Below are 12,296 nucleotides of genomic sequence, written 5' to 3' on the forward strand. Positions count from 1 at the left end.
TTTCTCAAATCGGGCCTTTAAAAGAGTTTAATGCTTGGTTCTTTGCAAGTTCAACTAGGTACATTGGCTTGTTTCAGGTATCAAAGGCTGCCCTAAATTAGCCGGCTTAGCTATGTGTGTGCCGGCACTGAATATTGGCCAAGATCCTACAAAACGTTGTTTTTTTGTTTTAAGTTCCCCGTACTCCTTACAAAGCTCCTTCCTTACCTTCCCCCAGCCTGCTGCAATGAATATGACCCTCCCCACCCCACCCTGGGAGGTCCAATCCCTGCCCACCGTGGTATAGGTAGGGCCCCCTCCACCCCGGGCCTACCTTATGTCACTGGTGGTTCATTGGTCGTTGGGGGTGTCAGGATTGCAGGAGGTCAAAATTATTGCTGGACATACTTATATTAATATGAAATCAGTTTGACAATATTAAACCACCTTCTGACCTCTGATAAACTCTCCCCCCCTTTCCTGCAGGAACCATTGAGGATGAAATGGGCCAAATGGTGCTCAGAGAGGCCTGATAACCCTTTGGGTTCTCAATTACTCCTGATTAACATACCTTTTGTTCCATATGGGAGCAGGGCTTCAGAGCAACCAAAGCTAGACATAGAGGCTCCATCACTAGGGATTTCAAACAGGACAACTGTGAAAGTTGTCACCTTTCCTGACTTCAGAAAGTATCTGGAGTTCGGTAAAGGAAATAACTGGGAAAGAGAGAAGTTTTTGATCTCTCTCTGCTCCTGTTCCCTCTCAGTTCTTATTAGGTATAAAGCAGAGCTCATTAGGGCACTACGGCTCTCTCTCTCTCTCTGTCTTTCTATGTGCAGCAGAGCACAGAGCTCAGCTTGGGGTCTACTGCCCCCCCCCCTCTCTGTCCCAGGCACTTCTCTGTGTCCAGGGCACTAGGTCTCGCTCTTTCTTTCTCCCTGCAGCAGAGGGCACGGGACTGTGCTGGGCTGTCTTTGTTTCTTCTTCTTTCTCTGCACACCTCCATCTTTAGCCACCAGAGCACCTGGCTCTGCTCCCCCACTTCTCAGACAGCCCTAGTCCAAGGTTTCTTTTTCCTCTGAACAAACACCCTATTCTTTCTTTCTCCCTCCCTCTAAACACACACCCCAAGACAGCTTGTACCCTTTTTCCTGTACTAGGGTACAAAGTGCTGTGAGCCAATACATATATGCAAATATAATATACTTTATATATCCAAATCCGTGTGGATTGCGTATTCTTTGGGAACCCACTGCCTCTGTGAAGTGGACCCCGGGACCAACCCTAGACAACGATAGCTGACATCTTGGGGAGCTCGTCTCGGTTTCAAAAAGAGGATCTCCAGCTGGGTAAGTAAGACATTGTTTTGCTTTCTGCATGTTTGCATATGTACTCCTAGGCTTGTTAAGGGGGATTGAAAGTTGAAGTAATTTAATGCTGTGTTTGGGGCTGCTCAGAAAAGACTGATAGATCTTCCAACTTTATTGGAAGGGGTACCAAGTGAAACAGTCCCACATTTTTAAACACTACATATCTGTCTTTGGTAATCACTTAATTTCCTGTCACTTTGAACTATTTCTCTATTCAGCCAGTCTCTGTCATGGTGAAAAGTCAGCTCTGCCTGACAGGGAACCGACAGTTGGCATATCTAATTTAACTTTATCACAAAAACATTTTATTGTATTGCAATGCCCGCTAACCTCACTAGCACTGCTGCCTACTATTAAAACCTCACACATTCACTCCTCCGCTCACCTTGCACACCTGTATTTAATTTAAATAAAAAACAGTTGATTTTACATTTTAAACTGCATACTTATACTGTTTCGTATTGTGCATATGTTTTGCCATGCTTATACATTATATCATACTCAAATAATCAAAACTCAGTTCTGCCAGCAAAATGGTCCTTTTCCTACAAACGCCACGCCTTCCGCATGGACGCAGTGAAAATGTTTCCACATAAACGCTGGATGACTGTTCTTCATGGACAAACTCCCTTAGGGCTGAGCCACAGACGCCACCCAGGAATGATTTCCTGGGTGGCGTCTGTGGCTCAGCCCTAAGGGAGTTTCAATCCGGCATGCAGCCACTGGAGGTGTAGAACAAATTTGATGGTGGTTCCTCCTGAGGAAGATTTGTGAAATGCGGTCCTGCATTGAGGAGCCGGCATAACATGAAACAGATATGGTGGACTGTTGAGTTAGTCACTGAGCACACATGACCTGTATTGTGATGCATACTAATGACTGGAGGTGGTGTATTTGAACAGCCAACGGAGGTTTAACGGACATACAGAGTTTGTCCATGAAGAACAGTCATCCAGCGTTTATGTGGAAACATTTTCACTGCGTCCATGCGGAAGGCGTGGCGTTTGTAGGAAAAGGACCATTTTGCTGGCAGAACTGAGTTTTGATTATTTGAGTATGATATAATGTATAAGCAACTTAAAAGGGAACAACTGGCTAATGAGAAAGTAGAAGAAGTTTCAAAGCTATACCATGACGCATGTGAAGGCCTACATGAAAAAGAAAAGAAAGTTGAAGACAAGCGGTTGACACTAATAGAACAGGAACATTGGCCTAGTTCACTCAACACCCATTATTTAAAATGGGATAAAGCATGTCAAATAGCTCCGCAATCCATGGCCAAAAATGGAGAGATGAGGAAAAAATATTATGACAGGCGGGCGGCAGGCTCTCAGCTACGGTTGGGTGACAGAGTCCTGTTGAAGGTTGGGAGGTACTCAGGAAGACATGAGATCCAAAATGATTGGGAAGATGCAATTTATGAAGTAATACAATTGGATGGGAATGTGGTTGGGATCAAAAATGAGCACAATACTAATGTCAAAAGGGTGCACAGGGATCAGCTAAAGAAAATGCCTCTGCCTATTGAAAGTTTTTCGGAGGAATCGGATTTGGTTTGTGAGGAAGAAGGTGTGGATGAGATAGAGGAACAGCCCGATTGTATCTACTTGCTGGTGGAAGAACAAGAAAATCCAGTCCTAGATCCTGACATCAGAGAAGTGTCTGTTGAAGGAGTTCCTGGTCCTGAAGATCGACAAGCGGTTTCTGGCTCGCGTCGATTTCTTAGAGAAAACAGGGGAGTACCACCACAATACTTAAGGGAAAATTTTTATTTATATTAACTCACCATGAAGTTGTGTGATAATCTACATTATTCCTCCTGGTTTGATTTTCTAAATACTCAAGTTTCCGTGACTGAATATTATTTGTTTTAACCATATCTGAGGAAAATTGTTTAAGATGTTTGATTTCAGTCTCCAAAAGTTCCACTTTAGTATTTTGTTCTAAAACATTTTCAGTGATTTGTTGTTGTGATTTTTTTAATCTCCGCCACTTCTCCAGCCCAAAAGTTAGAACCTTGTTGAATGTTCTTATTTAACACTTGGATAGCGTCCCATAACGTTTCCAGGGTTATAACAGGTGGTCTTACAATACCTCCAATATTCTGGGGAGAGTCCTCCTGTTGATTTGTTGGCAAAGATGTTGTAAATTCTGCCTGCTTCGATATTCCGACAGGGGTAGAAGTAGCTGTTGGGCCTCCACCTGTAGCCGCCGGGACAATACCTTCCGTGGGAGTTCCCATAGGCTGCAGAGGAAATGCCTTTTTATACAAGGCCTGTGTAGGGGACTAATTACTTTGAAACAGCAAAATGCAGACCTGACCACTCAGTGCACTCAGTTAACCAGGGACCTTGAGGACGCACAGGCGTGCATCTCGATGCAACGGGCACAGGTTGTGCAAGCAACAAATTCCTTCTTACATGTAAATGAACAATTGGACGAGGCTATAACAGAATTAAAACATTTAAAAAGTAAATGTGCCCCAAAGGACCAGATTAACTCTGTGCACTGGCAGACCCCAAGTATTTCTCCCTCAGCACCGCCAGCCTATGAAACACCCTATAAGCCAGGTTTTCAATTCATAGAACCACAAAAGCACACAGAAGTGTGTGTAGTGGATTTGAGAAGTGGGGGCAAATCTAAGACTGAAAACACTGACTTAAGCACTCAGACATGCATAGTTGAGGAAAGCCCAGGCGCAAGTACTAACCTGAGGGACAGGGAGGATTCTGCAGACACAGAAATTGAGTCCAGTACAGACCCCAGAACACCAGTAAACCTGGTACTGTATGACTCATTAAAAGATAGTGACATTGAAAGGATAACACAGAAGGTCGGCCCTATGCCTTTTAATATGAATGAATGGTGCAAATGGGCCACTGATATTCTGATTCACTGGGGCCTAGGAAAGTATAAGAGGAAAACGTCTGACTTTGACAGACTTATGCACGTGGCTTTAGGACCCCACTATTTTAAAGTAGGATCTCTCACCCACCCATACCAGTTGTTGAAAAAGGGTCTTGAGCAATTATTTCGCTGTACTCAAATGCAAGCATTTATAACACTTGCACCCCTGCCAAATGACACACTAGAACAATTTGCGCACAGATTGTGGGTACTGGAAGCAGCATTTCGAGACCAGGAGGGTTGGCCCAAAATAGAAGATTATGGTCAGACACATCATAAAGAATTTTTGTTGGAAATCCTATCCCCCGAGATTACTAAAGATCTCAGATTGTTTGCTGAGGATCCCAAAGAAACTCCTTTTGACACGCTAATGCTTAGGATTGCATCTGTGTGGAAAACTCAGCCATCCCAGGTAATTACTGTGTCAGAAGCAAAGAAATGGCAAGCAGAAGGGCCCTCCCACAGCAATAGGTCAGGAAACTCAGGACAGGCCCCATGGAGAGGGCAGAGCAGAGGTAATTTTAGAAATTCCTCAGGCTACATCCCGTTTCATGAACTCAAAGCACAGACAGACCAGTTGAAACAGCAACAAATTAAATGGGAATAAGATACATATACCATGCAGCTAGAATTAGAATAAAAAGTGAATTGATAGCTGCCCAGGATAAGCAAGAAAAAAGGAATAGGGATGTCCTGATCTCCAGTGTCCAAATATCAAACAATCTGAAGTATTTTGTGCCCAGCCTGACTCCTTTCACTTACCTGAGCATGCACTTCCAGCACCTCAGGAGAGGGGAAAGGAGACAGATTCAGAATATAAATTAAAGTTTGTGGCACCCTTGATTTTGGACACGTGTGGACGCCCCAATGTGAACAGCAGGATAGGGGGTCAGGATAAATTAGCGTTGATTGACACAGGGGCTGGAATCAGTTTTACAAGCAGGGTTTCTCCCACTTCAGACCAGGAAAATGTGCAAACATATAAAATCCAAGGGGTTAATGACACAGTTACCAACTGTGTGGCTATCCCAGTTAAATGGGGTATCCCGGTGCAGATGCAGAGGGAACATGATGATGAAATTTTGGAAACCAATGCAGCCACTATAGTAAGCACAGAAAAGGAAATAATTGGAATTGATGTCCTCAACCAGTTAAATTTGGTAGTGGATATGGCTAATCTTACCTTGTGGCAATGTATTGGATCTCCAAAAATGTCTACAGTTTTGGTGCACGAAGCAATTCCCATGCATTTGGCCACACAATGCACAAAAGCTGACCAGCAGTATGATCTGATTGTAATTCCCACAGAGGTTATAGACATCCCTGTCTGGGCCCAAGACAAACTAGAATGTGGCAGAATGTCCACAGAAATCCTGTTAGAAGGGGAGGATCCTCCGCCACAAAAGCAATATCTAGTACCTCATCAGGCGATAGAACCCGTAGCTAAGATTATACAGGTACTGGAAGAGAAGGGCATAATTAGACTGATCTCTTCTACATGCAACTCTCCAGCATGGCCAATAGTTAAACCAGGAGGCTCCTTTAGACTGACCATAGATTTCCGCGCCCTAAATCAAGTATCAAAATCTGTGGTACCGGTTGTAGCCTCATATCCGGAAATGATCTCTAAATTAAACCCCAACTGTAAATTTTTTTCTGTCCTAGACATTTCAAATGGGTTTTGGAGCCTGCCCCTGGCCCCAGAATGCCAGTACAAAACAGCATTCCAGTGGCTAAATAAACAGTATGCATGGACTGTGTTACCCCAGGGTTATAAGGATTCTCCATCCATTTTCCACAAATACATGCAGGAAGCCCTAGCTGAGGTGTCTTGTAGAGACAATATAATCCAATATGTTGATGACATTTTAATTCAATCTGAAACTGAATCTGACCACTGGGCCCATATAAGAGATTTTAAAAGCTCTTTTGAAAGCTGGACTTAAAGTAAATCCAGCCAAAGCTCAGCTGTGTAAACCACAGGTTTCCTTTCTAGGAGTCACTATTGGCCAGGAAGGGAAATCCATAGATTCTCAGAGAATAGATCTCATTCAGAAATTACCTTTGCCTACAGACCAGAAATCCCTCCAATCATTTCTAGGGCTTACAGGGTTCTGCCGTGATTTTATGCACAACTATGCTGAAGTGGCTGCTCCACTATACTCCCTGCTTAAACGTAAAGAATATGTTTGGGAGGCAGAACACACAGAGGCAGTGACTAAACTCAAGCAGACTTTGACTTCTGCTCCTGTCCTTGCTCCCCCAGATCACAAGCAGAATTTTTTCCTATACCCAGTGGTTGGTGAGAACAGTATAAGAGCTGCCCTAACACAGCGCTTAGGAGGGACAGACAGGCCAATTGCTTTCTTTTCCAGAGTTCTCACTTCTCCAGAACTTAAAATGGGAACCTGTGAAAAACATGTTCTGGCTGCATATGCTGCTATGCAAAAGTTTACATACATTATTGGGGCTCAAACCACTTACATATGTAGCCACCACACCCCCCTTAAATTCATTGTGGAGGGCAAGTTGGCTTGTAGTAGAATTAGGACGGAGAGAATAGTCCATTGGACCCTGATGTTGCAGGCACAGATACTGGAGGGACAACCTCATGACTGTCAGTCTTCACCCAGTACCCCCAATTATTTGATATTTAAAGAACTGGTACTGGATAGAATATCCCCTTTTCTTCCTATATTGATGGCAGTAGCCAATGCGAGGGAGGAAGAAGATTAGCAGGTTTTGCAATTGTACAACTGGGCCCAGATAACAAAGTAATTCTGCAAAGGCAGTACTCATGTGGGTCAGCCTCAGCACAATACTGTGAACTGGCTGCCTTTGTGGCCTGTTTGCAGCATTATCAAGACTCTCACCCTGAAATACAGATAATCTTAGATTCAGATTATGTATTCAGAAATGCCATTGCATTGCTGCCATGGTGGTTAAGCCACAACTTTAAATCCACAGATGGGTCCATGGTAAAACATTCAGCACTATGGGCTATGGCACAAGAACTCGGTGAAAAATTTCAGAAAGTTCATTTAGTGAAGGTGAAAGCACACAGAAAGAAAGGCCCTTTAGTGAAAGGAAACACTTTAGCGGATTCACTAGCGAAGGAAACATGTCATGTAGGCCCTATATGGCCCTGGTATGAGCAGACACGGATGGTAGCCATGGCCACACGGTCCACTGATTACGATCAGGTGGTACCACCAGATTATTTCAGTACACTGCAGGAGAATGACACAGAGCTTTCCAATCTGAAGCAGCTAGTGCAACAAACCCCAGATAACACTTACCAGCATACACCCTTTCTCACACTCACTATACAGAAAGACATACTGTGTGTGAAGAAGGAGGAAGGATTGGTTATAGCTATCCCCAGAGCGCAAGGGAAAGATTGGATGCATTGGGTTCATGGAGCAGGTCCCATGGGGCACCCTAAAACTGAAGAGATGTTGGCAACTCTAAATATGTTGGTCTGGTGGCCAGAAATGAAACATGACATACCACAACCTAAAAAGAAAAGGGGACAGCTGATGAGAGCGCCACCACGGGGACCATTTGAGAGACTATAGATAGATCATGTGGGCCCTCTCCCTTTAACAGCTAGGAAAAACAGATTTTTACTCACAGTAGTGGACTCTTTTTCCCACTGGGTAGAAGCTTTTCCTGTATCAGATCAAACTGCTAGAACCACAGCTGAGGTCCTAACTATGCAATTTTTTACACGTTGGGGAATTCCTAAGACTATTGAATCGGATATTGGTCCTGCTTTTGTTTCTCAGCTAGTCAAGGAATTGTTTGATTTTCTAGGCATAGAACAGCAATTGCACATTTCATACCATCCCCAAGCAGCGGGGCAGGTAGAACGTATGAATCAAACAATTAAAGCACATCTCAGCCCTATGCTGAATCTGACAGGGAAAAATTGGGATCAGGCCCTCCCTTTGGTCCGAATGCGTATCAGAGCCAATGTCTGTAAGTCCACAGGTTTTGCCCCATATGAAGCCTTAATGGGAAGGCCAATGCCTCGATGGGAAAACCTGTTACACCCTTTTCTCCCGGAGGATCAGACTGTAGTTCTTGCAAATGAGTGTTTGAAATCCCTGTAAGAACACCTAAAAGAAATCCAGACCACTGTGCTGGCAAACACAGAAAAGTCTAGGGATTATCTGCAGGAGGTGCAGGCCAAAGATTCTGATTTACGACCACTCAAAGTGGGGAGTAAGGTCATGCTCCTAAACCCTAGACCAAACCTCCCCTTTGGCACAGCAAAGTGGGATGGACCATACTTGGTTACAGATGCACTAGGCCTAAGCCTATATCAGATCCTAAGGCCAGACAACCAGCGATGTTGGAAACACATCACTCAGTTGAAACCTTATGGATAATTAGTGGTTACCAGTTTTTGTTCTCAGATTCCACCTGAATACAGCACAGACGACTGATTCCTGAAAACAGCACAGACGCTGCCCTACGAACAAAAGATGTTTGAAGAGTGGTAACTATAATAGCCACTCATAATGTATAGTTGATACAAGCATTCAATAGTGCTAATAATACTTAGTAAACATTAGTAAACATTATTTCGGTTGAGGTGTTATATAAGTAAGTTAGTTAGTATACTTTAATAATCAGTGTGCTTCTAGTATGGCACATTTTCTGTTTAGTGTGGTATGTGTTCTCCTTTACCCAAGTCTCATTACAGGAACTATCATCCGAATATGCACAATTGGTTGGACCAATTGCACAGATGGGGTATATCGCTATCAAGAAATACCCCCACCATTCCCTGAAGGAAAAGACCTGGTTATCCTGCGTTTCTGCTCGGTGCAAGACAGACCAGTCTACTATTCCCTGAACATCACGCACGCGAAGTGGACTAAACCAATTTCCACTTCCCTAGACAGAACACAAGAATTGATTGCACCCCCAGATAAATACTTTCTAGGCCCTCCTGCCTTGATTCTATACAATATTTCCTGTCAGGATAAAGGGACTTGGCAGATCACTTATATGTGGATTCAAAGTAATCAACAGCACATTACTGAGACTTATTTCTTTTTTGATGTACTTTGTTTACCTACCACTCCTCCCCCCACCTCCCCTACCATTCCAGTTCCTCCTATTCTGTACCTCTCAGATATTAATTTGTTCCAGGAGGGGAAACCATTTCAGATTAAATACGATGCACCCCATGATGTGTTATATGATGTAGAATACCACTTTCTTACTTGGCATCTGTATCCTAAAGTATTTCTAGTCACTACCAAATATCCAAACTGCTTGCTAACCACATACATATGCTTAATACATGGTTGGACATGCAGTCAGTCACACCCCCAGCCAAACCCTCTAGATACAAGCGGGAATTATTAGACACCATTTTAGGAGGCACAGGAACTGTACTGGGAGCCCTTAATACAATTGATATGGAAGTGCTCTGAAATAAGATGGGATCCACAGCCCAACATGCTTCTGAAGGGTTTACATCACAACATATTATTAATGAGGCTTCAGCTAAACTATCTAATGTAATTGTAGATACATTTGCTCTTGTATCACCCATTATAGAACAGAAAATTGTGACTCTAGCACATGAAGAATACAGGTTGGGAAAGAATATTTCATGGGCTATGGCCTGTGATCAAATACAGATCGAGCTTATTACTATCTTAAAGGAAATTCTAATCACGTCTAAGTTAGGCCACTGGCCACCATCTCTTGTTCAGATGGCTAGCACCAAATTACCAGAATTTGCTATAGCTCACCTTGATTGGTGGACGATTAGTGTTCCAATCTGTTCACAACAAGGATGCTCTATCTGCACTTTGGTCCCATGGTCAGAACAACATACAGTTATTTACCCGGTAGTTAATATTGGTGTGCAAATTAATAATGTGATAATGTATCCTCTGGACCATCTCGCATGGGTGCAGCCCCTGGACAATGACTGGACATCATTCAGACCAATGGACCCTAGCCTGTGCCAGCGGACACCCTTTCATTTCCAGTGTGAACCTCATCAGTTTAAAGAGAGTGACAGCTCCTGCTGGAACAATTCATCCTCCTGTACTCTGACTGCTGAACTTTTATATTCACCCACTGTCTCACATAGGGTGTACTACCTTGGAGCTGGACACTTTTGTTTTAATCTGTTCTTTCCTCAAAATATTTCTTTTTCCATTGCTCCCCAAGTACATGACATCCACCTCCCTAAGAAAACTTTGCTGTACAGTTTGAACTATTTACAGAACAATACTTGGTGCAGTCATACACCCGTGGTGTCCATCACCATTAATGAGACAACATATTCTGCACCTCTGGTTACCAATGACTCTATTGACATTCCAGATTTTATTCCATATGCTGTACATCCACTCCCTCTGGGCATGGGAGAAGAGACCTTACACAACCTATTGAACTTTACTAAACTCCATGCCTATATGGACCATTTGAAAACAACCTCCACAGAAGTGAATTATACCATCACTTATGAGAATGGACAAATTAGACAAACTGCTCAAAATTTGGTACAAGACTCCCATGTCTCAGTATGGGAACTATTCTTTGGATATTCACCTACTGCTGATCATGTCTTTAATGTTTTAATTCACCCTATCATTATTTTAACTAGTGTACAAGTATTGCTATGCATTGTTATGATTTTCATGTGTTGTAAACTTAGACATATGTACAACTCTGTGCAAAGTTTAACCTATAAAATACCCTCACCTCTATAAAGGCAGCTATACACATACACACACACTACTTTCCTTCCCATCTGAATGTTTTTTAAAAACTGCTTTCTTCCCAGCATTTACATTTTTAATCTGGCATGGTAATTTGGCTTTTTTTTTTTTTAACAGTCCCATCATCTACTTTGGAGCCACTCCAGTCTGGCAGGTTAATTTGAGCTTTGTATACCAGGCATCCTGGGACCAGTAGGCCTTAACCTCCCAAATGCCTGCATCCCTTATGCACTGTCCATTCTGCTCTAAGACTGGTAAGGTGGCATATTAAGGACTGCCCAACCTAAGACACGAGGTTTGGACTCATTGGGATTTAAATATCTCACTACTGTGGAGATATGAATGAGCAGGAACAAATATATCTGGAGGTATGAGAACAGAAATAGTCTGTCACTACAGTGACAGATCAGGTACCCAGGTTTGCTTCCATCTTGTGGAGATGTCAGGATTGCAGGAGGTCAAAATTATTGCTGGACATACTTATATTAATATGAAATCAGTTTGACAGTATTAAACCACCTTCTGACCTCTGATAAACTCTCCCCCCCTTTCCTGCAGGAACCATTGAGGATGAAATGGGTCAAATGGTGCTCAAAGAGGCTTGATAACCCTTTGGGTTCTCAATTACTCCTGATTAACATACCTTTTGTTCTATATGGGAGCAGGGCTTCAGAGCAACCAAAGCTAGACATAGAGGCTCCATCACTAGGGATTTCAAACAGGACAACCTGTGAAAGTTGTCACCTTTCCTGACTTCAGAAAGTATCTGGAGTTCGGTAAAGGAAATAACTGGGAAAGAGAGAAGTTTTTGATCTCTCTCTGCTCCTGTTCCCTCTCAGTTCTTATTAGGTATAAAGCAGAGCTCATTAGGGCACTACGGCTCTCTCTGTCTTTCTCTGTGCAGCAGAGCACAGAGCTCAGCTTGGGGTCTACTGCCTACTGTCTACCCCCCCTCTCTGTCCCAGGCACTTCTCTGTGTCCAGGGCACTAGGTCTCGCTCTTTCTTTCTCCCTGCAGCAGAGGGCACGGGACTGTGCTGGGCTGTCTTTGTTTCTTCTTCTTTCTCTGCACACCTCCATCTTTAGCCACCAGAACACCTGGCTCTGCTCCCCCCCTTCTCAGACAGCCCTAGTCCAAGGTTTCTTTTTCCTCTGAACAAACACCCTATCCTTTCTTTCTCCCTCCCTCTAAACACACACCCCAAGACAGCTTGTACCCTTTTTCCTGTACTAGGGTACAAAGTGCTGTGAGCCAATACATATATGCAAATATAATATGCTTTATA

At 43.3% G+C, this 12,296-nt stretch overlaps 1 protein-coding gene across 1 annotated transcript in view; it reads left to right on the forward strand.

Annotated features, from left to right (window-relative positions):
• Positions 1 to 1,311: 1,311 nt before the first annotated feature.
• The window catches only part of C8H5orf58 (chromosome 8 C5orf58 homolog), a 65,404-nt gene continuing 54,419 nt past the window's right edge, over positions 1,312 to 12,296 (forward strand). The window contains exon 1 of the mRNA XM_030213183.1: positions 1,312 to 1,328. The gene's annotated coding sequence lies outside the window, so the exon portion shown is untranslated. The remainder of the gene's footprint in view (positions 1,329 to 12,296) is intronic.

The sequence above is a fragment of the Microcaecilia unicolor genome, chromosome 8 (genome assembly GCF_901765095.1).
Source record: "Microcaecilia unicolor chromosome 8, aMicUni1.1, whole genome shotgun sequence".
Classification (NCBI taxonomy): Eukaryota; Metazoa; Chordata; class Amphibia; order Gymnophiona; family Siphonopidae; genus Microcaecilia; species Microcaecilia unicolor.